Genomic DNA, 25960 nt, shown 5'->3' with positions numbered 1-25960 from the left:
CCTCAGAGTGGTGAACTACTATCTCCATAGAATTGGACTTGAATGGAAGCTAGAAAGCAGTGAGCATGTGGTGTTCACAATCTGATCATTGAACTTCTATTTGGAAACATCAAGTTAAAAAAACAAGCTTTTCTTTATAGTCAGATTTTATGTTTTACACAAACAGTTCCACTTTTATTTTAACTAGATAGAGAGAGGAGGCATTTTAAAAGGAAGGTTATAAGGGAAGATTCTTAATGGCAATTTGAAGCTAACAGCAGATTTAACTCAAACACAGGTACTGCATATGCAAACTGAACATTCTGTGTGTTTCTTTCTGCCTGCCACTTATTCACACCTTTTCTCTTGGCTAGCCACCAATATGACCCCCACCCCACTTTGCCTCTACATGGGTTTGCATATTTATAGAGTTAAAAGGGTGGCCCACCGTGATTCTGTTTCTTATCCACAGTCTTTATTTGTTATTCATCCATCTCTGTCACTCTCATAATATAGCTCTCCCCAACTAATTACATTAATCAAAAACAGCCAGCTCTAAAAATCTGCCCCAGATGGGAGTTTCAAAAACTCGAGATATTATGTCAAATAAACGTCGTGGTTGTTTGGAGACTTTCAACTCAAGATGGGGAGGCGATCGAACCAAAAGACAATTGATTAATGTTCACATGATTCTCTTCTGTACCTAGGAACCAAATGTTTCTATCAATGACAGTTTCTTTCTTCACTTTCTTGGCTCTAATCCAGAAGCAAGTAAATCCAGCTAGCCCTTTTGTTCAAGGATTATGTCTGTTTCACAAGAAATTAAAGGAAAATAGTACCAACACTGTTTAAACATGGCCTATAGCTCAGATACTACATTACACATGTTCCTGGTATCTCCTTGCTCATCCTATAATCAAATCCTGAACTCCATTTTGCAGATAACAGCAACAAGAACAAAAAAAGGGTCATATATTTACAGTCTATGTGAATTGCAGGCATCATCTAGAAGCTTTTTATCACCATTGTCTAATCGTCATCTTCATACTATTTTGTTTTTGTTTTACATGGTATCATTGAATCCACACAACAAAATGCTAGGCTTTTTTTTTTTTTAAAGATTTATTTGTGCATACAGAACTGGGGTACAGGCCAGAGGCTCAGGGGCGGTGAGAGGCTTCACCAGAGACAGAGTGGGGAGCAGCGGGCGGGTCAGGAGAGGTCCGCCACGCCATGTGGTCACCTCCGGGGCAGGCGGGGATCGAACTCATGAGGAAACGGCTTTAGATTCTCAGTGCTGTGGTTTAACCCACTGCGCCACCAGGGAGGGCCTTGCTAGGCCATTTTACTGCACATATTTTATACATGAGCAAACTGAAGTTTAAGGCTTCTTCCAAGAATACACAGCAAGTAAATGACAGAGCTGATATTGAATATGGCTCTCTCTAGACCTAAACCTCAGTCCCTTTACCAGACATCAAGGGCTAGACACTTTAAGATATTGAGGAGGCACCCTGGCTCTGAGACTTTGAGCTGGTGTAGATGGGGAAACCAAGGCAGGAAGAGTCTGATTGCATAGTTCTCTTTTGAGGATGCCACAAGCACAGGTAGGAGCAGTCAGAGACTGATGGGGACCCAGGTTAGGAATGGTGATAACAGCAAAGAAGGACAAGGACTTGAGTCTGTGCGACCAAAGCATAAATTAAAGGTGGTGGCAGGGCTAGCTTGAAAGATGGCATAAAGTAAGAAAGGGGCCAAATTGACCTCAAAATAGACATTGCAGGCCTGGAATTCTGGATAAAGTTAGAACTACAATAGGGACATTAGGCCATTGCTCTCTCCTTCTGCTGGAGAGACTGTTGGAAGCATGTAACAGGAAAGGGCTTTGGAAAGATTCTTCATAGAGATCTAAGGAGGCAGGAAGCAGGGAAGAAGTCAGAAGAAAAAAAAAAAAGCAGTGATCAAAAAGGTGGGAATTATGCAATAGAACTCAAGGTATAAGGGTATTTAGGCCAAAGTATCATTTTTTTAAAAGTGGAAAAATGAAAGTTTGGGAAATTGAAGAATGTACATTGTTTGTGCAAAGATAAAATCTTCCTCAGCCAGGTAGTACCTTTCCATCTTGCTAACAGTTTGTGGTTGGTAATCAGATTTTAACTGTATTTTGGACAAGAAAGGGTGCCCAGCTAAACTGATTCACAAAAGGTGATCCTACTGCAAATTCTTAAAAGAGAATTAAGAAAGTAAATTCTTAATACTTTTAAGAATTAAGAGTGTGAAACCTTGATACTGTAAGTCAATAACCAAGCTGGCCAGGTACAATAAAGAGTAAAATACCAAACCTGACAATTTCATGTAAATCTCTAAGACAGTATTTAAGCAGGAGGGGGGCAGAGGAAAGAAGAGACTTTAGAGGAAATGGGTTTTGAAGACCTGTCAGCCTTGACTAGAAGATGAGAGAGGGATAAAACCCAGCACACCTCCAGAGTCAGCTAAGTCAGTGGGTAATTAACCTCCTGGTTTCTTCCTCTCTCCTTCCAAGATCAGATTTTTATTATCTCAGAAACATTTAAACTTCAAGAAATTGTGAGGAACACAGGCTTTCCAAGTCTGCTTCCGCAGACATGCCATTTGATTAATTTATGTGGACGGGCAGGCAGTTCAGGGAGAATTACACTGTGCCCTCACCTAGCTTCATTTCCATACTTGATGTATTCAGAAACCATAAGGGTAGAATAGCCCATGTTTATATCTAACTCTGTGTCTTTTGAAGTTCACATTTAACTTTGCATTGATAAAATACCATTTTCCAGTTCACTTTTTTTTTTTTTTTAAATGCTCATTGGGCACCAAATAGCTTTTGCAGAATGAGATGTTTTTAGCCTTACTATGAAGCAAGAGCAAACACGTATTACTGCCATTCACTGAAACATATCCACAGGGTTGCAAATCTCCCAAATATTTGGGGAAAAAATCACAGCACTTGCCTCTTACACCCCATAATTAGCTTCTAAAGAGTTTACGAATGCAGCAATTGGATTTTTATATTTGAAAATGCCTCTATTTGCTGCATTTTTAGTTTGAGAAGTGGGAATCAATGTGAAAATGAACACATTATGTAAGGAAATGTGGCAGATTTCTCTTAGTTTTTTAATAATTCTCGCAAGGTTTATGAATATTTTAACTTGGTATTGACAAACATACTTAAAATGATACTTTCCTGCTATATATTTGGGTTTTGTTTGGGTACTGGGTTCTTGTCACTAGATACGACATGGTAGCATTAAAAGAGAGAGAAATCACAAGTTGCATTCAAACATTGGTCTTATTACTAACCTGTGTGCTATGGACATTTTGCTTAGCCTCTCTGAGCTGCTATGTCTCCTGAAAGACTTCTGAAGTTCTCCTACCAGTCTTTCAGGTCCAACTTCAATTTCAATTGCTTTTTCCCTACCTCTGATGTTCTGAAAACTGATTTCCCTCCCTCTGGCTTGATGGAGCACTAGGCACCATCAAATTGGGTGGTGCCATTAAGAAAAATAAAATTGTAAATGACTGTATCATTCCTTCCAGAAGAAAAAGTTTTCCAAAAGTATCTGCCAACCTCCTCAGCCCAATGTGAAGATCATGGTAGCCATTTCATAAATGTTCATAAAGTGACAGAATAAACTCTGCCTAGCTTCCCATGGATGTTGACTTCAGTACTTTACTTTTAATTTATTTTATTGTAAAAACAATGCATGCTTACTGTTAAGAAGAAAATAAGTAAATGAGTAAACAAGTTAATAAAGGAAAATAAAATTAACTTATAATTTTACTCTTCAAAACAATCTGATAATATTTCAATATTTGATGCCTCATTTTTCTATCTATGAGAATAGTTCAGTGCATATGTATGCGTGACATCAGATTACATATTCAGTTTGTATTCTGTGTTAAAAATTTTGGGGGGGTAGAAATGTCTCTTACATTGAGTTCTTCAAAGTCATGATGCTTAATAGCCACATAAGAAGTTATCTTATGTGTTATCCATTTAAGCTTCACCTTATTGTTGGTTATTTTCCACCAACAAAGCATTGTTTTAAATAATTCTGATTACTTAAGTACATGGTATATGTATATGTCCAAAGTCATCTGATTTCTTCCCATGGATCCTTGGAAGTTGAAGTTTTTTTGGGAAAAAATTAACTCCTTTGAGATTGAATTCACTAATATTAAAGTACTTTTCAAAGAAATAAAACTAAACTTTATTCCTACCTCAAAAGTAGGAATAGGTAGAACACAGAGTAGGGAGCAGAGCTGAGACTACTGGAATACATTGCTAAGGGCAGCAGTGGGTGAGCCAGGAGAGTTCTGCTGTTTGCTTTTTCCTTGCCAGCATTAAGTGCCAAGCTTTGCTTAAATTGTCACTTTGATGGATGAAAATGATAAAGTACTGTTTCCTTTTTTTCCCTTCTATCTCAAAATTACTGGTGACTTTTTTATTCCTCTCTTTTCTCCATGTCTTGGAAAGTAGCTTCCTCTTCCAGCCAGGTTCTTTTTTCCTATTTGGGTATCAGTGACTCACTATTGATCTGTAAGCACTTATTACTTATCATGGCTATTCATAGCTTGTCTGTCATATATCTGTTGTAGCTTCTTTGTCAATCTTTTATTTGAATAAATTTTGCTCAAGATTTGGAGATACTGACTTTTTAAATCTTTCATCAGTCACATCATTTTTCTTTATAAGTGACTTTTTTCCTTGTTTTTTTTCAGTTAACATTCCAGTATTAGAACTATGCTGATACATTTGTTTTTCTAAATCTTATGGTTTCATGTTCACACTTGATTGTTTAATTCATCTAGAATTTACCTTTTTTTAAGATTTATTTATTTATGCTTACAGAACTGGGGTATAGGCCAGAGGTGTGATGGGTGAGAAGATTCACCAGAGACAGTGTGGGGAACAGAACAGGCTGATGTACTGAAATACACTGCTGAGGGGAGCAGTGGTCGGGTAAGGAGAGGTCTGCCAGCCATGTGGGTCAGCTCCCTGGTGGGGTGGTGAACTTGTGCTGCAGTGGCTTGGGAGAGCTTCATAATGCTACCTTAACCCATTGTGTTACCAGGAAGAGCCCTCATCTAGAATTTACTTTTATGTGTAATCTAAAGTAAAGTCCCAATTGAGGTTTTAACCCTCCAAATTCATTTTCTACCTGCTTTCTATCTACCCTTCTTTTCTGAATTGGAAATACAGCTTTTGTATGATTTTTAATGTTAATATAACAGAGTTTACTTTGAGACCATCTCAGCATTAAATTTTGTAGCAATGCCTCATTATTCTAACACTCATATTTTGATAGAACCAGTCCTTTTAAAAAATGTGCTGTTTTCAGAAGGATTTCATGTATGCCTTGATTTCTCCTCTAGAAGGAAGCTCATAATCTTTTATCAGGCTACTAACTTCAATGGCAGTTTTTCTCAGAGTTGATGTCATACTGTGCGTGTGGATCAGAGGTCAGGGATGATAAGAAATCAGGATGTATGGGAAGGTCCACTTGAGAGAATTTGGGTTCTGAATTTGGGGATGGATCACAGCCAGCCTGGCCCAGGCATCTCTCTAGTTCCCATGAGAGATGAGACCCTGTTCATGAGTCAAATCCACGTCAAGTCCTAACTCGTTTTTTCCCCATTCCATTTCATCAGTCTTTAAGTTTCTCCCAGTAGCTCTCTGACCTTATTACTTAAATTTGTTCAAATGTGGGACATCCTTTATTTCTTCAAAAATGTTTAGGAAAAAGGATTCTACTTTGGGGCACCCTAGACAGATTCCCTGGGGACAAAAAGTATTTCTAAGCACACATCTCTGTAATATATCCAAATTTCATTTTATTTTTAAAAATATTTATTTATTTATTTTGTAGAAGAACTGGGGTTTAGGACAGAAGTGCAGAGTATGATAGAATTCTCCAGATACAGAGTGTGGACCAGAACTGAAATTGACTGAAATATACTGCTGAGGGAAGCAGTGGAAGAGACAGAAGAGGTCTACTGAGCCATACATGCCCAGGGATAGAACTAAGGCCATTTGATAATGCTGAGACTTAACCCCTAGACCACCAAGGAGACCCTAAATTTTAAAATATTGTTGATGACATGGAGTAAAATGAAACTATAAAAAGAGTTTATAGCATTGTGTGCCAGAAGAGTGGATGAGAAACAGAGGAGATAACAAGCATGTACTCATTTCCTGATTGGACTAAATTTTCCAAGATTGATAAAAATTAGTTTCTTGAATATTGAGAGAGAACAAAGACAGCATCAACTAGAATTAGAAAATTAATAAGCCTTTTCCTTTGCTTTCACTCCTCATTTCCAGTCTCTTTACCACCATTCTACCTTTTCCCTCCAGTCTACCTTCCTTTTATATGAGGGAAGTTTTTCTAATAAGGTCACTCATGCTTAAAATAGGTTGCTCATAAATAATGTCAGTTTCCTGAGTTAAGGTTTGACAAGCCTGGTACCCAATAGTTGTGGCTGACACAAGATAAGTGCATAGTAAATTTTGAAATATCTGTGTCTCTGTCTTCATTTCCTTGTTTCTGTCTCCAATTTCCTATATGCTGCCAAGAAATTTAGTGACTCTGGAGATAATGTGCTTATTGCCAGCCATGCGTCCCCTGTTTCCCTACGACCTGTGTGTCTCTCTGCAATATGAGGGCTCTAACTATATGTTTCCAGGCAATATTGCAGGAAGATTAATTTTTCCTTGACATTTTTCTTGTAAAGCTTTGAATACTACTTCCAGGGCAGATCAACATATGAGATTAAATGTTTACCTTGCAGTTTTATAGTGCTATCAACTTCCGCAAAATCTGTCCCTCCATATTTTCTTGCATAGACCTCACTACAGTCCTGTTAGATGGGAAAGCATCTGGTATTAGTTCCACTCTAGAAGTTAGCTATTATGGATTGAATTGACCTCTCCAAAAATACTTATGGAAGCCCTAACCCCAAGAACTTCAGAATATGACCTTACTGAGGATGGGCTTTTCATAGAAGCAATCAAGTTGACATGTGGTCATTAGGGTGGGGCCTAAGACAGGTGTCCTACTTAAGGGCCAGGCCCAGGATTTGGGCACATGGGAGAACATTTGAACATCACAGCAGACATCATAGCAATGGGCCTTCTAGGAATGTCAAAGATGGCCATCATGCTCCTGGAAGCTAGCTGAGAGGCATGGAGCAAATTGTCCCTCACAGCCCTGAGGAAATCAACCTTCCTGACACCTTGATTTCAGCCGCCTGAACTATGAGACAGCAAATTTGTTATGGCAGCCCCTAGTAAAAACATAAGGCTAAACAGCCCCCCTTCCATGGCAGGGCAGTTTCATTAGATGATTTGCTGCACCTACCTTTGCCCTAACATCCCTCACTTCATCAATCACAGTGATCTAGATTCAAGGTCAGCCATTGGCAGCAAAGTGAGCACATTCATTCCATGCCCCATCAGCCACCACTCCCTCCACCACTCTCATCTAGTCTCAGCATGTCCTGAATGGCATCGACTTGTTCCCCTGAATGTTAATAGCTTGTCAGGAAAGGTTCCTGCCACTGATGTGACTATTAAAGCTGATCCTCAGGGAGCAGTTACCCAGTGCCAGGTTAGGCTGAATGTTTGATTCCCATTCACGTCATTCTCGTCCAGCACCTGTGACTATCTTCTTCACAGCCCAGTCGCAGGCTCTCCTTACAACACTCCTCTGTTCCTTCCTGGTGGTACAACAGGTTAGGATGCAGCACTGCAAACTAGACGCAGTTCTTTCAGTGTGAGTTTGATCCCCGGCCCCAAAGGTGACCCACATGTTGCAATAGAACTCTCCTGACCTGCCCACTGATTCCCTCAGCAGTGTAATTCATTGATCTGCCTGTTCTGCTCCCCACTTTGTCTCTGGTGATTCCTCTCACTGCCCCTGCACCTCTGGGCTGTACCCAGTTTTGTGTACACAAATACATTAATCTTAAAAAAACAAAAACAAAACAAACAAAAAAACCTCCTAGCAGAGATAATGCCAAGTTGTGACTCCAGGCTGTCTGATCCTGGGCCTGGCCCTTAAACCACTTACTGCTGGCTCTGTGCCGCAAAAATTTGGAAAGTGTTATGTTAGAGAATGTGAATATTTGCTATACATCTAACTCCTCAGAACTTTCGATGTGCTGTTCTCCTTGGGCATTTCCAAGAGGGCTACACAGTAAGCAGCAGCCCTTGCACACAGTTAACCATGGAGCCCTTTGCACTGTGGGCAATCTCCTGGGACTGCCATTTCATGGATAGAGTTGCTAGATAAAATGTAAGACTCAGTTAAATTGGAATTTCCGATAAACAGTGGCTAATATTTTTGTATAAGTGTGACCTAAATATTGCAGTGGGAAATCTTGTATTTTCACTGCTGAATCTCACAAGCTGCATGAAACAAGCGTTTCCACAGACAAAACACAATTCTCCCCACCTCCTGGTAATAACTATCTTAGAAAACAAAGAAAGTCATCCATAAACAAGGCTCTGCCCTGTCACCGTCTTCCCAGAAGTCACCCTTTGACCCTCTCTCTCCCACCGGAGGGATTATTATCTTATGACTTAGGAAATGCTGCTATCACAGACCCAGGGGACAGGTATATCCTGGTTACTTCCACCTGACCATTACACCAGGGTATACAGGTCTAATCAGATAGGCACAACAGTTCTCCAGCTTTTACCCCCCAAATGGAGAAGGATTTAGGGGGACAGATGCACAAAAGCCCCAAATCTGATGCTTTGAGGTAGGTTGGTTGATTGGTGTGAAATCTCTCCGTTACATTTCCATTTCAGGGGAGTTGAAGGCTTATCGAGTTTAGGAGGAAATGGGTTTCTAAAAAAGATCAGGTCAGCTCAGCGTCTGTCAACTCACCAGAGCATGTCTTGAATCCTGAATCCTATCATCCATCTCACTTCAGAGTCCCCCCCTTCCTATTAATGCTGCACCTAATGATATTGCTCAGTGGTACTCATAACTCACTTCTGTCTTGGCATTATTATTATTATTTTTTAGATTCAGTTGTCTTTCTAATATGTTTTGGTTACTTTGACTAATGCTTCAAGTAACTTCAAGTTTTATGGGTTGAAGCAAAACAAAAACAAATGACCATCTGTGTCTTTTAGAACCTCTCCCAGTGAAAATAAACTTTGCCCTTCCTGGCCGTGAAGGAGGTCCTTCATGCTAGTTTGCACAATCTCAATAAAGAGTCTCTTGGACATCCATTAATGTAGTCAGTAGTCACCCACAGCTGCTTGTATTTTTACTTAAATGAACTAAAATTAGCAAAAAGGAAACTTTAGCTCTGCAGTCACACTAGTCATATTTCAGGCATTTAATGGCCTCATTAGGCTCTTGGCTACTATGTTGGGTAGTGCAGGTGAATATTACTGGGCAGGGCTATGCTGGAAGCTCATCTTATTCTCAAATATACCAAAGAATGTAACATGTTTGGTCACACATGTCAGTTCTATTTGGTTTGAGACTGAAAAAATTAAGACAAAAGACAATGTTAGGTTATTTTATTTTATTATGTGGAACAACAGCTCAGTGGTCACCAGACTCAAATTAGAATCTCTAATTTGGTAAACGGTATCTGTCCAGCTTATACAGCTCTTCTCATCCTTTCCATCTCTACCTTGCCCAGTCTCCACCCCCTGTTTCCATGCTGATGCATTAGGAAGAGAGTAAAATTAATCATGTCTGAAGTTCTGCCTTCACTGGTGGGCTATGATGGGGCTGAGGATATAATTTGACATCATTAGGCAAATTTGCACATTAATAAACAAGCCGTATCTGACTGCTGAACCTTGGATTTTCTTTTCTTTTCTTTTTTTTTCTTTTCTTTTTGCAGAGGAGTATAAGTGAGAGGTGCAGAGGGTGAGAGAATCACCAGAAACAGTGGGGAGCAAAACAGGTAGATCTACTGAAATGAACTGCTGAGGGGAGCAGCAGGTGAGACAGGAGAGGTCTGCTGCACCATGTGGGTTTCTCCCTGGCTGGAGATTGAACTCATGTTGCAGTGGTTGGCAATAGTTTCATAGCACTATGTCTTTACCCCTGTGCCAACAGGGAGGCCTTGGATTTTCAATCTTATCCAAGCTTATTTAATTTTAATAGTCCATATGCCATCCTAAGAACATATCTCCAAGCCTGAAATGTGTACTGAAATCTCTACCACTTCGTTTTAGCTTAAATATGGCCAATTAATAACATTGTCCATAAATCCATTCCATGCTCAGCTGCTTGCTATCTTTACTTCCTGTTAATTGCTCAAGAGCAGAGCCTAATCACTTAATCACCAATTATGCCTTGCCTTCCCACCCCAGCTTACTGTTTCACAGTGGAGGCCCTCATTGAATGAGTCAACGTTTTACCATCCCCCAAATGTAACTCCCTGTGAGAGACCATGGCCCATTGCCAAACAAAACCACTCATGTAAACTGCAGGGGTTCCTCAGTGGGGATTTTAAAGATAGTAATAGCCCCCACACACACACCGACCCAGTGTTGTTGTGATAGTTGAATGTAAGGAAAACATTCATCACCACTAGCACTCCAGTGAGTGGCAACCATTGCTGTTACCTCCAACCTTCTTGCAGTTTTCTTTTTAACATAGGATTGCAGGACAGGATCCAGTTTGGTATTCTAAACTCTTCAAGGGCATTCCGGGTCATGGTTGAATACTAGTAGTACGAGAGTGGCTCGAGAACAAACTGAATTGGATTCCTCTGATTGTGTGGTCTCTTATGGCTTTCATCACAGTGATGATTTTTTGTTATTGTTATGTCCTGCAGCTGCATTCTCACCACATTGTAAACACAAAAGAGAAAGACTGTGCTTTTCTGTTCACATATATATTTCCAGTTCCATACACATAGTAAAAATTTAATAAATCTTAACTGATAAAGAGAGGCTAGGAATGTCAGTGAGGAGGGTGGGAGCATGAGGGCACTCAGAAAAACCTGCATTCTGACATTCTGAAAAACCAGGCATTCTGACATTTAGCTAAGAAGTATTATTCATGAACACAGAGTGGGTGAAATTATACAACCCATTTAAATAAAATCAACTGCATAACAGATATAATTCACAAAGTGATCATTTTTAAAAATAAAAGCGCCAGGAACCCTGGCATCCACTCCACAGCTTATCACTGGCCGTGTTAAAGTCAGGGTGTGGCTTCTTCATGCTGCAAGTGAGGAAAGTTGATCTCTACTAGGGTTTTCTCCCCTTTGGGAGAAAAGCCTTTCAGGCAGGATTGCTCTCGGCTAGGGAAGCTGCCTCATTCATTGTCCTATACAGCACCCCCAGCTGTATAGGACAGATGCTCGGTACCAATAGCATTTCCTCCTAGTTGTAACAACTTAAAATTTCTCCAAGCATGAACTGTGCCCTGGGAAGGGAGCAAGAGATCAAATGACCCCCAATTGAGAACCACTGATTTAGATCACCTCTGAGGTCCCCTCCAGGATTAATAGTCTAAGATTCCACTTGGGATTTTATATTTCTGAGCACATGAATTTTCTGACATTTTTTTTTTAGATCATTATAGAATTATAAGAATATTTCCAGCTACTCATACAAATCACTGTGGCCTGATTATCAATTTAATATTTGGATCACTGGGCCATTAAAATGCTGATTTGAAATTCAATTTTCTATTTTTAAAAATGATCACTTTGTGAATTATATCTGTTATGCAGTTGATTTTATTTAAATGGGTTGTATAATTTCACCCAGTCTGTGTTCATGAATAATATCTCTTAGCTAAATGTCAGAATGCCTGCCAGTGACCCTGGCCACCAGAGCTGGTTCGGACCCATAAAATCTTTTGAATGGGTGACATCATTTTTTCTTATCTTTCACTGCCCCACCATTAAGACCTTTAATTAGTGCTCATTAACATATGTAAATAGCCTGGCCTTGGCCCCTCCTGGCCTCTACATGTTTACTTTACTACTCTTAACTTCTTAAAGTTACTGCTGGAAGTTACACAGAGACATACACCGCTCTCGTGGAACAGTACATTCATGCATTTCGTTGTACAGGGAAAAATAGACCTTGGCTGAATGTAGAAGTATATTGGTGCCATAATACTTGTTGTAAAGAACCTGATGCATGAAAACTCAGTTAACGTCACTATTTTACTGATTATGGAATTGGACTCTCAGCTCAGACTTTGTGTGACAGTGACTGGAGGGACTTTCAAGTGCCTTCATTGGAAAACTAAGTAAAGGGGTCAAGTGCCAAGAAATGCAAAGCATTCTTTGGTATTTGTAGGTCCCACCTGATGTAAAATCAACCTTTCTGTAAGGTTTATGCAACAGCTAGGTGCTAGGCAGTGGCCCAAGAATACTTGCTACTGTCTCAGTACTTCTCCCCTCATGAGAAAGACAGTGTACAGTAGCTTGTGGAAGGTCCCTGAGCCAGGAGTGGGGATTCAGGTCTCTATTTCTGGACTCTGCAAACTTCTCTCTTATCTATATTGTTCTAGATTTAGGATAAAGTAGAAATCGCACTCTTTTAACTTAAAAGAAGAATAAAAGAATTGTGAGACTATAACTGTGACAGATGTTGACTAGACTCATAATGGTGATGACTTCACAATATATAAAAATATTGAGTCATTCTGCTTACAACTGAAACCAATACAGTTTTATATGCCATTGATACCTCATTGTTTTAAAAAGACAAATAGATAGGTAGAACAGTAGGTTAAAATATAAGAAAACAAACAATAGAGACATGTTTTAGCCTCAAACCAAAAGTCGGTTCAACGTGTATCAAAGCAGGTTGAGGGTTTTTTTGTTTTGTTTTGTTTTATTTGAAGGTGCTGATAACTCAGACAACTGCACAATAACTTATTTTCAATGATTGCTTTCTACATAAAATTTTAATCCATAGATGTATTGTGGTTTACTATTTGTTGCTTTCAGAGTATGATTTCCCTCCCTTAACACAAACTTTTATTTAGTAAGGAATTGCAACTTTGCTAAGACACAGTGACTTTGGAGCATGGCGATTGTATCTTTTTAAATATTGTTAGGTTTGTGGTAGCTTAGAAGTAAGGATTTTACATGTGAATTAATTCTCTTCATCATACATCAAAAATCAATCCACATTTTTTAAAAGAATTGGAATGGTCTTGAGGCAAGTTTATTTTTTACTGTTATAGTCTTTGGAAGAATAAGTGCAAATGGAAAAATAAATTAAAATCAGATCATTGATATAGCCCCTTCTGTGTGTGTCTTTTTCCCTCCTGATGATAAGTTTAGAAAGAATAATCTTGCATGAAACTTTCTTAATAAGAAACATCAGAATCTTCCTTTTAAAGAAAGAATGTCAAGGAATGGGAACGATGTAAATTTCCTGGAGCCATAGACTATTAATGGAAGATCCATAATTTGACAGTAGCCACATGAATCCCAAGAAATCACAACACGAAGGAGAAGTGCCCCACCATTTGTGTTTTTCAGTAGAGCTCAAAAGGATACATATGTTCAAATTGTATGTGTTGCCCATCCTACATCAGGCATTTGGCTTCTCCAATTATCTGGGAACTGTCCAGATCCCCTAATTGTGTCCCATTTTCATAGATGTAATTGTTAGACTATGCATGCCAATTTTAATTCCACAAAAATGGGCTCTAGATAATGTTTCTTTAAAACAAACAAAAGCTGCTTAATCCATGAGGCTATAGTCATTTGTTGGCTTGTTTATTCCACAATTTGCAGCAAAATGTGGTTCTTTTTTTTTTTTTTTCTATTCTTGTTAGAGAAAACAGAATCCTATTAAAAACGGGCTTGTCTAAAATGAAGCCATTACCACAGATTTAAATTCATGCATTACTATTTTGGTGATTTAATGAACATCCTATTTGGGACATTATTGGTTTCAAGAAGCAAATCAACAACATTTCATTTTGCACTGCTGTTGAGTATTTCAAATCCATTTTCTCAGCACATGATGTGTTTAAATGAATTGTTCTATTGACTGAATTTTGATCACACTATTGGGTATTTGAGATAGAAACATATGGGAGGATGGCAGGCCTGGCTCTGCTACCAATAGGAAATGAGAGTTCAGGCCACTCACTTTGTACTGGGGATCTTGGTTTGTTCTCAAAGGGAGCATTTAGCCACAGTGTACCCCAAATCTACTAGGACATTTGTCTCTAGGATTGAGTAAGGCTTCATCCCCACCTCACCTTGGATTCAGTAGTAAATCCTGGGTGCCTGGAGGCCCCATGTGGTAACTCCATTGCTTGGATAGTGCTGGAAGCCCCCTTCAACTTGAAGATTCCCTGGATAAACTTTGGGCTGTAGTTCTTGGTATGCTTCCTTTTCTTCAGTAAAACAAAAGCACCCCTCAGTTATCACACCATTAAAATGATCTTAAACTACAGCCTTATGTCTAGTGGATTTTGTGAGCCCAAAGCAGGAGAAATTAAGACAGACTGAGTTGAGCAAATATTGAAAAGAGGGAGGAAAAGGAAAGGGCAGCCAGAAGCCAGTAACATCTGTGAAATGGAAGTTCTTGACCTGGTAGGTATGTTTAAGCTATTGTCCATGGATAGATATTAGGGAGTCGCTGAAAATCTGAAACAATAGTCTGGGTCTAAGTAAGTGTGTGTGTGTGTGTGTGTGTGTGTGTGTGTGTGTGTGTGTGTGTATGTGTATGTGAGAGAAAGAGAATTATCCTGGAGAGAGGAGTAGGACCACAATTTTCAGAATTTTCAGAGATTCCTCACGGATAAGTAACAGTTGTCTGTAGAAAGGTTCAAATTGCCTCCCTTCCTACATGGTGGCTAGGACTACAGATTTCAGGCACGGAGAACCTCATTTAGGATCCACCTGTACTCTTTATTAGCTGGACACTTGAATTACCTGCTGATTATGTTCAATCATCACAAGATTGTTAGAGGTACCACATGAGAACACATGAAAGGCATGTGTTGCCCAGCACTTAGTAAATCTCAGTAAATATTAGTTACCTCCTAAGTAAAGTTTTATGGAGCCCCTTATGTTAAGCAAAAGCAATTTCTGTATCCATTGGGAAGGGAAGTTGTGGCTAACATCCCTCCTCCCTGCTCCTGCCATGCATGCCTCCTGCCACTCGCTAGTCCCTTCTCCTGACCTGGATCTTTTGCTGAAGAGTGGCACACAAGGCTGGCTTTGTCCAGATGCCTCTGGCCTCCCACTGATGCCATAAACGGTGTATTGTCCAGGCTGTAAGAAGACATGAAAATGTTATAATGCTAGCTTTAACCCCTAAGCCTTTTCTCCACCATGGATTTGTTGTCTTCTGCTGTGAAAGTAGCTCACCTTTTGAGCCACTCTGGGGTGTTTCTGTAGGTTCCATTGAATGGTCACATCTGTTATTTTCTGATCTCCACATAAAAGGTGAAGGAAATTGTGGCTACCCCGATCTCTAGGCTTTGTCATTTACAGTCAGCAGACACTCAAAGTCTCTGTAAGTCCTGCTGCACTGTGATCAGAAGAACTGCATTTAAGAATTTATACTGTAGACACTAATAGAGACAACTAACATTTGTACAGCTCTGTGAGGTTTACAAAGCACTTTACTTTTATTTTCCTAGTTAATCCTTACATAGAACTAAAAAAGTTAGTGGTACTAATAGGAGCAAGCAAAAACTCACTTCTGAGAGTATTAAATACACAAAATTATAAAGTAAAATGAGACTGATTTCCTTGAGTCATAAGAAAATCTTGTCTCTTTTTGATCTTTCTTCATTACTTACAAGCATTTACAGTTTCACTTTTTGGAGTTTATCATTTTGTTTTTCCTCTTGTTTTGAATTTCCAGTATAACTGACCAGTTGTGGAAGCTTTCTACATGTTTCAAAATTTTACAAATATCTGACCTGCAATGTTCACATGATTAAAAATGGCTTGGATTTTGCAGATAATGTACTTTTTTTTTTTAATTATAAGTGGCTTTTATCTTAGCTGAGCAGGAAGAAACATTTAAGGAAACTCCTCATCTTATTTGTATTTCAGCCTTTAAAAGAAAAGAGATATAGTGAAAATTTTCAATCATTTAAGTGGGAAATGCTTTATTTGAGATAAACACAAAAGGTTTTACGTATCATTGATATTAGTCAAACATAGCAGCTTTTTCTATTGTCTGAAGAGCTCTCAGCCACTGAACTGCAGACCTGTGACCTCTAGATAAAGTTTCAAAATGCAGAAAATATTTATCTTCTTGCTATGACCTTCCATGCACAAGACATGAGCCATGGATTTGTTTCCTAGGGAACTAGTGACTGAGGAAGATCTATAATTAAATCTGTGAGTTATATGCTACCCGTGGGAATTGGGTACACACCAAGCCCTTTAGAAAAATCCAGTAATATTACTGTGGCATCAATTGGTGGAATTAAATTCAACGTTTCTCAGGATGTATTTCACAGCATCATTCAGAATCTAAATATTAGAAAGCTCCATCTTTCTTTAAAAAGTCACTGTGTCTTCAGGCAGGCTTCCACTGTATTCTGGCCATGACATCACTCCCTTGTAGGACACATATGCCACTGCTGTCCAACAGGCACCTTGAGTAGAGCTCAGACACGGTCAGAAATGAGCCTTCCTCTCATAGAACATCACAATGTTAGATCTTGAAGGGATCCAAGCCAGTGGTTGCCACAAGTTTTCTGAGCTTTGTTTGGTATCTGTTCTTCAGATTAAATCCTGTTCAAAATTCCAGTAGGTAAATACATATAGGTGGTCTAATTTTGATTGGAAGTGAATGAAGAAGTGTAGAAACAAGAGGCCAATCTTGTTAGAACATTCAGCCACCTCCCCAACCCAGAAATAAGAGGTCCCTAAGTCATCACCACTTCTCAGTTTGGACATCAACCTCCAAGTCAGGTCACTGATTGGACTCTCATTGGTCAAACATCCTATAGTTTGTAGTGTTAAGCATAGTCAGAAAATATTTAAAAGGTCAGAAAAATAAGCAATCACTTCCAAACCTGGATTGAAAATCTTTCACATTGAATTTCTAAGTCTGAATTTTCCTGAGAGCCAAACTTTCACTATACTGCTTTTGTTTTTCATCTGTGAATTCAATAACAGATCTTTCTACCTTAAATCTTAAATCAAACTGTTGACTCATTTGCTTTCAAAGGCATTGTGTTCCCCCATATCATCCTGCAAGCAAAAGAAGGGCCCAGAAAAAAAGGAGTAAGGACCATGAGAAAGGAACTATTTAGAGATACTAGGTCTTGATATAAATGCAAGGACAGAGTGAAGAATGTCATGGTAACAATACTTGACACATAAGTATACCCCATACTACATATACATTAACTCAGTTCCTGGGATGCAATTTATATATTTTGTTCATTTTACTTATATATATGCCTTTAAATGTATGTGTGTGTACACACATATACATGTATGCATACATACATACATATATAGATAGATATAGATTTGTACATATATATGTATGGGTGTGTGTGTGTATATATATATATATGTGTGTGTGTGTGTGTGTGTGTGTGTGTGTGTGTTGCATGGTGTGGCATATATGTAATTATCTGTCTACCTACTGACCTACATCTTCCCCAAAACCTTATGAGATATATAATATTATTCCCATTTTACAGAGAATGATACTGAGGTACAGTATCCTAAAGCTCCTCCAGCTGGTGGTGGCAGAGCTGTGATCTGTATTATGCTATGTTTATACATGTATAAATCTACATTATATATAATATATAAAACATATTGCAGACATTTGCTATATTTGTATGCTCTCTTATCTTGGAGTAAAAACTATGTGACCTTGAGCAAATTGCTAAGTCTCTATCAAATTCTTCATTGGAAAATGTAATTAAAATAATAGCACCTTAGAAACATTCTGGAAATAAAAGGAGTAAATGGAAAACACCTAACCCACCACCTCACACATGGTAATTTCCCAATAAGTTGCTGTGATGTTGTTGCAATCAACCATCAGCCCTAACAGGTCTTTAAAGCAGTTTTAAAGTCAATGAAGGAGAACGCATCCAGAATCAGATTTGTCAAAGTTGACACTAAACACTGTATTTTCTTCAAACATTTTAAATTCTATGGGAAGTTTAAATTCTCCCGTTGGTGAATTGTGTTTGTTCATATTAAACAACATCACTTCATCTGAGGACTATTCCTGAATATAATGCACTCCCACTCATATCCCATCAAATGGGATTTAAATCTTTTTCTAACTCTTACCAGTTGACCTAGTCTACTTTGAAAATGTTCTGCAGGTTATCATAACAAGAACAGAAATAATTAATAAAATAAGCAGCACTGTTGTTTGGTTTAATCACCAAGAACAGGATCATAAGTGGCAACAACTCAGAATGGCTGATTTGCATCTCTCCCCAGTGCCAGTGGACTGACTGATTTCATGCACTTGACACATTTCACACTGATTCCCTGCCTCTTCCATTCATGTGTGCCCTGAGAGTCTCTACCTCTTATCCATGGAAAATGTCTGGAAACCAATTATCATCTCCCTTTTGTTCCTGCACTGTCTTGTGAAAGAAAAGAAATTATACCTTAGAATATGTTTTTTTTTTCAAATAAAATAGCATTTAGTCATGAAATTAGCACTTTTAAGATTATGTTGCCTTATTTTGAAAGACATCTTGGTTGTTGAACTTTCCAAGAAAGCCCCATGATCTGCCCCTGGAGTCTCAGGTTCCCTTGTTTTTTTTTGCTTTTTTTTTTTTTTTTGTGGCTGTCATTGTTTTGTTTGTTTTACTTGAATACCAATTAGGTATGGGTTGTCTTTGTTCAAGTCATAGTTTCTAAAAAAAGTTTCACAGTACACCCAGAGGAGAAAACCCAGGTCAGAAAAATATTGATCACGCCAAGTCTCCTATGACCATGTACTTGTCAGTATCACAGATACAACATGGCAATGAGAGAACTTAGCTCCAGGATGACCTTGGCATCCACTGTGAGGTTCCCTCTGCTCACTGTTCTGAGTGCTGAATGGACCCAGGTCTCACCAGAGGCTCCAGTGGCCCATGGCCATCTACATGGGCCCCACTGGCACGGATTCTTTTGCCTTCACAGCTGCTGCTGCATATTCGCTGCTAGTGAAACACATTTGGTGGGTTTTGAATAAGCAGAATAGCTTAACTGCCTTCAGAACCCTTCAAATATTTTTCCTTTAGAGAAAATTCTTTATTAAGGTGCCCTGTCTCCAAGAGACCTTCATTTCCATCTAGATACCTTTTCCGCAAAGGTCAATGGTGGTTCTGAATCTAACAGCACATTCAAATTACCCAAATTCTAGAAAAATTCTCACACCCAAGCTCCCCTCCCATCCTGGTTAAACTCAATCTGCCAAGTAACATTAGACTGAAAATCCAAAAAGTTACATTTCCTGATGTTAAAGTTGTTTCAAACCAGTGCACTTTAACCTAGGAAAATCAAAAGCATGACATGAAAGAATGGAAGGCCAGAGGGTGAGATTTGACAGGGAGCCTGAATTAGAGAGTGTCGGGACAAGCACAGAACTGGCCAATGTGACCCCCAGTGAAGGATAAGAAGAACAAATGAGGTCAGATCAAGTAAAATCAGTTTAACCTGCCATTTCCTAGGCATGTTTTTTAATCCTTACAGAAATGTCTTTAATGATAAGGTCATTCCTGTCACCAGGACATCCTCATGAACCTGGCACTCATATATTATTGTATCTCCCAAACATTGGCTTCAGTAGGTTTTGTTGTCCATTTCATCAATAAGAGAACTATAGCTTTGAGGCAAAATCACTGTCAATTCTTGGTTCCCTGATTTTACTATCCTGTTGTAGTTTCCCTATTTGTACCATCCTGTAACCTCAGAGCCTGAAGGAGGTGCTGTCTGGGGAAATCTCAGACAAAGTACTCTTCAAAGGGACAGGTTTCTGCAGCACAGGTTTCAGATTGCAGGTCTGTAAACAGGAATCCCAGAGTGACCTGGGGAGTTAAGAGGCTAATTCCTTTGTCAGCAAAAATAAGCTGATGGGGCCTCCCTGGTGGCTCAGGGGTTAAAGACACAGCACTATTAAGCTACTGCCAGTAACTGCAAAACAAGTTCCATCCCCAGCCAGGGAGCTGACCCATAAGGCATAGCAGACTTCTCCTGTCTCACCTGCTGCTCCTCTTAGCAGAGTATTTCAGTGGATCTGCCTGTTCTGCTCCCCACACTGTCTCAGTTGAATCCTCTCGCTCCCCCAACCCCTGGCACCTCTGGCCTAAACCCCAGTTCTTGTATGTAAACATAAATAAATCTTTAAAAAAATAAGCTGAGTTTCAGCTCCATGACAAGAGTTCTACAGGTTGTATGGATAAAGCAGTGACCAGAACAGACCAATCAATCTCTTAGAATTCATCTTCTCAACAGTGAAGCTGATAAATCAAAACTAAATAAAATAAATACCATGGTAAAGAATATGGAGAAACAAGGACTGTAGATTGAGGGCAGATTGCAGTTTAAAGTAGCATTTTCAGGGAGGCCTTCAAGGTGAAGACTTAGAGAAGAGGCTAAGAGGATACAGGAGCTGAACGTCCTAGAAAGATGGAAAGAGGAACACAAAAGCCTGAGACAGAAGTGGGTCTGAAACTTTCTGGAAACAGCAGAGAGGCCAGTGGGGCTAAAGCTGAGAGAGTAAGGCTATGAGACTGAAGACCCATGTGGCTATATCATGCACAACTTGTAGGCCACAGGAAGGAGTCTGACCTTTGTTGTAACTGAGAGAACAAGACACGCCAGGAGGGTCTTGGCAGGAGAGAGCATGCGCCTGCATTGCTATCTAGAGCTGTGCTGCAAATGGACAGAGAACAGACTGGGCAGAGGGTGGGAAAGGGAGAGTAGCAAGTGGGGAGCCGCTGCAATCACACAGATTCTTAAAAGTGATGGGGGCGTGGTGGTGGAAGGTGAGAGGAGAGGTCATGATCAGAACCAGAAATATTTGGAAAGCATTGGGGAGTGGTAATTGTATCTCTATTGTGTTGGGTGCTTCTGCCTGCAATGCCCCAGGCTCTGTGCCTCTGTAAACTTGCCTTCATTCATTTCTTGCTCCCAGAAGAGGAAACTGAGGCTCAGAGGCGCTCAGGATTTGGCCATGGCTCCGACTCTCAACTTACATCCTTTATATAGAGACTGCCCTCAGCCTAAAGTCTGCCAAAAATTTAAGACTTTTGGGATTTCTTTTTGCCTGAGCATGAACATTATTAAATTTCCCATTAACTTAAATTTTGTCTATTTAAAAAGACTATGAATCTTTCTTTTTAGAAATTGAAGTGGTTAAGATTAATGACCAACTGTAAAATTTTGCAAGCAATTATTACAGTTTGCTGTGCCTTCTTTGCTGCTTGCCTCTTGCACCTCCTTCCCTTTCCCTTGTTTGTCAGAGCAGTTTTGCACATCATTGCCCAAGTCCTGGTGGAGGAAAGGGGAGACTGGAGTGAGGACATTCCTGAGCCTTTATTTTTAACTTCTGCTCTAGCAATGGATAGAAGTCCACTGATGTTCACCAGACTTGCTTCTGTTAGTCACACAGCATGGTGAATTTCCCATCTTCATTAACTACATTCAATAGAATCTTTAGAAAAGAGTCCAGTTCTCTATTTCAAGAAAATAAATTACTTTTCCCTTTGTAGCAGATTATATAAAAGCTTTCACTTTTTTTTTTTTTTTTTCTCAGTATGATTCCCATCCTAATTGGGACTCCTTTCTGACTTTGGATTCCTCCACCAGTGCCTGCCTTTCTCCATCCACATGCTCATCTGCAAGCTCGTCCTGGCAGCCCCTCATGCATGACACTCCTTTTGAGTGGGTGTTCTGCCCGCAGCTTCCCTAGGATGTCCACAAAATTTTATCTTAAAGTTTTAATCCCCACTTACAGTCTAATTTCAAAGACTAGTTCTTTGTTTTTCTCTTATTGCCCCAGTGATTAACAAACCAACATGACAGTAACGATAGTAGCTAGAAAGGGATTCTATTAGTCAGGAACACCATCAAATAACTCAAGTAACGTGTATTTGATCCCCATAAACAGGAAATCCAAGAGTACAACTGGATATCAGATTTAGAACAATGGAATGTCAGATTCAAAAAATCCCTCTTTCATCCCCCTCTTTGAACACCGGTCTCATCTTTCCCCTCTCTATACAAACTTTCTTCCTTCATTTGGTCAAGGAGGATGGTCACAAACAGCATCCTCCTAGTATCACCAATCAATGTAAGAAAGCTACCAGCTCTAGTAGAAAATAATGAGAATGGGTTGGTCCAGGTCTAGGTGAAGACCCACTGCTGAAGCCAACTCCAAGGTCAGAGATTTGAGTTCAGTCAGCCAGCTGCCCATTCCCATGCAGATGCCAATGGAGGGAATCATGGCACGATGGTCGCAGCATCAGCTGATGGGCAGGTGGGAGGACTGATACCAGGAGGGGCTGGATAACCTGCCAGGAAAAGCAATCTGTAGTAACAGTTCTTCACAGCAGTTATGTGAAAGTCAAATTACATCCACAATGCTAGAACTTCACATTAAGGGAGATTCACATAAAGGCTGGGGACAGACCCCAGCTTTTCTCTCCAACTTCAATTCACAGTAACCACCCTGTCTTGAGCATCTGCCATGTGTCCCCACACTGTCCTAGGTACCTACAGATGAGAAAATAGTGGTAGCACTGTGACTCTCCCTCAAGGAGGCCACTGGTAATGATGGGGGTCTCCTTCGATGGCATGGATTGATCGATTTACATACCTCCCTTGATGCTAACTAAGACAAAAGAGAAATAGCCTCAAGTGTTAATACTCCATCTCTTGAATTGAGTTATTTTTCCAAGGCAATAAAATCTCAAGATTGCAATTAGTTAACCATTATGAAGACAAATCTTCAAATATTTCTCTCACTGTGGTGACATTTAAAATGCTTCCTGCTCTACCAAACAGTCAATTGCATTTTTTCCCCTATCTTCTCATAATGGCTAATTGCTAAGCAATTGATTGAATCCCCTTTTGTTACTATGTAATTACTAAGCTGGCTGAAACAACTGCACTGACCATTTCTCAGTCTGCTCATCGTGGTCACCTAAAGGGCAAGTTTGGGGTAGGAATATTTGTTTTGGGTTAATCTCTTTGCAAATTATTGATCTAAATGTTTGCTATGTGGTTCAGAGTGGATGTTCAGGGGGAAGAAAAGATTTAGTGATCCTTAGGCAAAGTTTCTTGTTCTGGGTGGAGTCATATGAAATAATACACTCTAAGTGTTGAGCTCCACTGACATGGTACCTGGCTCCTCATAGATACAGGTGAGAAGTACAAGAGTGGCTGCTGCTTTTGTGAAATGTTCCTCCTTCATGTACCAGTGCTTTCAGCATTCAACAGCTGACTCCAAGTGTGATTTTTCCAGTGCTGCTCTCTGGGCTCACCTCTACAGAGACTTGGAGAGGTAGGGGGAGACAGGAGCTTCTTCCTGGAGCTCCTCAGAGGAGTGGCCTTTGCTTAACTTGATCCCTGTTGCTTTTACATTTCTAGCTATTATTACAAGGTGAGATCTTGCTTATGGTGTTTTGTGTGGTTCCTAACCCTCTCCCCACAGAAAAAGAGGGAGTCATCTAAGCAAATTCATTTTCCCAGACCCATAACCAAAGAAGAAATGTCGAAGAGGGTCCTGTGGAACCCACAGTTCATGGTTAGCTGTGTGGATGGGGAGTGGCTGCTCCTTGTCGCTGCCTTTGTGGGACACTTGAAATGTGTGCTGAGGGGGTCTTTTCATGTGTGTTTCCCAAGCCCTCTCCAAGGCTGCGAATTCCAGGAGGTTGAGGGAACTTTTGTCTCTCGTGTCTGGAGATATGCACTTAGCACACTGTTGCCCCAATCATGTCCCTTAAGTGTAGATACAATGAGAATTGCAGAGGACACAGAGGAGACAATACATCCAAAAAGTGAAGGCCTTGTTTTCTAGGAAGTCTAAATGGTGCATCTGTCTTCACCCCAAAACCACAGAAATCATCTGTTAAAGAGAAGGAAGTTTGGGACTATGTATGTAGGCATTATAATCAGAGACTTGGCCAAGATGGGGGCTGACATGAGAGCTGAAGGGGAAATCTGGGTGCCTGGGGGCTCACATGAGAGCTGAAGGGGAAATCTGGGTGCCTGAGGCATATGTCAGTCACCCCGCTTCACAAGGGAAGTGTATGTGCTTTGGCCCCAAGGGCAGCCTATGAGTTTGAGAATCTTCAGTCTAGGAAACAGGAAAAGACATCAATATCGGTAACAGAAGCTACCTTGCTAACAGATGCTAAATCATCCCTGGTGCCAGCTTTTACCTATATTCTCTCCCTCTTACTCTTTAAAGTAAGCTTGTAGGTGAATATTATCCCCATTTTACAGCACAGGGAGCTGAGAGTTTAAAAGATTTCATGGTGCTTTCTCTGACGTACTGATAACTAAGAGACTGGGCAAAAATTTGACCCCCCCATCACTGCATGTCAGCTGCCTTTCCCACTGGACACCAGGCAGGGGTTATCTGTATTTACCTTCTTTCCACTGAGAAAGGTAGTGTGTTCTCTCAGAAGAGACTCAGTTCTCTGCAGGAGGGGAGATATGAGACTCCATCCACAGTAGAAGCAAGAGGGGTCTCCCTGGGTCCTCTTCCCAGAATTTGAATTCTACACATTTGTGCACGAGTGAGCTTCAGAGGCAGAGAGCTGGGCACTCCTATCATGATCACTCTCTTGATTTATTGCTATTTCTTCTCTTTAGCTTAAATAACTTCCTTCTTTTCCATCTTCCTCTGCATCTTCACCAAGGAATGGTAGTAAAAGGAACTCAGCCTGGCATCAAACCAACCTGACTTTGAGTGTCAAGTTCTTCTTAAGAAATTCACTCAGCTATTTAGGGTTCCACTTCCTCCTCTGTGAAATGGGGTTAAAAATGCCTGTTTAGATTGTGAAAATTGATACAAAAGTAGAAGAGAAGCACCCAGTAAATTGTCCTAAAGCAGACACTTAACTAATGCTCTCTTCTCCCTCTTTGTCTCCTGCCATCCCAAGGTTAAAGAGGACTGAGTTTTCCCATTAGCTAGGCTGCCACCCACAAGGGATGTTTGTGCACCACACCTGCAAGTTTATGGTTTGAATGATTCTCAGTCTCACAGTCCTCAAAGGCACCTGATTCCTGCATATGAGAGTATAGACCAGTTTCTCGTAATAGTGAATTGTGGTGTGCCCCACAGATGGCCTTGGGTCACTCTCTTCTGGCGGCAATTCATGCTGGGGACACATGGGGTTTACATGCACCCTGACATGCCCCCAGAGCACCCTCAGTCCTGAGTCCTCTAGGATTTACAGTGCAAGCAAGTTGGTTGATCCAGAGTAGTTTTAAAAGCCAATTGACAGTGTTTTCCTATCACTCCATGGAACCTCCACTTCCATTAGAGAAAGAGGGAAAAGCCAATCAGGAAGGAGGGAAGCATAAGTAGAACCACGTCAGCTCTCCCCAGTCTCATGGATTATCCAGCAGAGCAGAGATTCTTCACCTCCCATTTAGGGTCATCTCCTTTAACAGCCTCTTGATGATCAAAACAATAAGGAGATAGAATAAACTGGGTAACTTATCCCTTTCTCTTTTATGGGTAAAAAGAAAATGACAACTTTTTTTTCTTTAAAATGAGATTTTGTTTTTAAATTAATAGCAATAGCATTAGCTGCCCTAACGTGTAAGTAGGTGAAATAGGAATTGAATTTTCTCCCCCTAACTTCTCTGAGTAGGCAGGGGAATACCTCAGATCAGGTATATTGCTTTCCTTTGTGAAGAGTCCAGTTAGGTAGATATTGCTGCCATCATTATTTTGGGAGATGTGGTGGCTGCCTTGATCACCATTCCCTTCTACAGCCTCTGCTTCATTATGAAT

General features: G+C 40.1%; 1 protein-coding gene across 1 annotated transcript in view; it reads left to right on the top strand.

Moving 5' to 3' along the window:
* The window catches only part of CDH13 (cadherin 13), a 921815-nt gene that overhangs the window by 475607 nt on the left and 420248 nt on the right, over positions 1-25960 (top strand). The window lies entirely within an intron of this gene.

Source organism: Condylura cristata, unplaced genomic scaffold (genome assembly GCF_000260355.1).
Source record: "Condylura cristata isolate star-nosed mole 26May11 unplaced genomic scaffold, ConCri1.0 scaffold00028, whole genome shotgun sequence".
NCBI lineage: Eukaryota > Metazoa > Chordata > Mammalia > Eulipotyphla > Talpidae > Condylura > Condylura cristata.
Note: the sequence above shows the minus strand (reverse complement) of the source record. Positions and strands in the feature narration are given on the sequence as shown.